This window comes from Mastomys coucha, unplaced genomic scaffold (genome assembly GCF_008632895.1).
Source record: "Mastomys coucha isolate ucsf_1 unplaced genomic scaffold, UCSF_Mcou_1 pScaffold8, whole genome shotgun sequence".
NCBI lineage: Eukaryota > Metazoa > Chordata > Mammalia > Rodentia > Muridae > Mastomys > Mastomys coucha.
Window position 1 is genome coordinate 3,951,687 of NW_022196914.1, and position 347 is coordinate 3,952,033.

A 347-nucleotide genomic window follows, 5' to 3' on the forward strand; every position below is an offset into this window, starting at 1 on the left:
AGAACTTTTGTAACAAAGGAAACTTGACTCCATCATCCCCATCAGCCACCTGCAACTATTCACTGGGGAGTTAGTCCTACCTCCAATGCTGTATGCTCTGAGAAGTATTGCAGGGTCTTTAACTCCCTACTTCAATTTTCTCAACTGTAAATTGGAAATAATAATACTACCTGACTTGAAGGGTTGAAATGAGTATTAAGAGAATTAAAGCCTGTAAAACATTGCCCGAAGTATGTTCACTACACAATCAATATTCAGGATGGAGAAAAGTAATAGGCACCGCAAACTGAACAATACTGACAGCAGTACAAGCGATATCATAAGGTAGTACACCATGAATTGGCAAA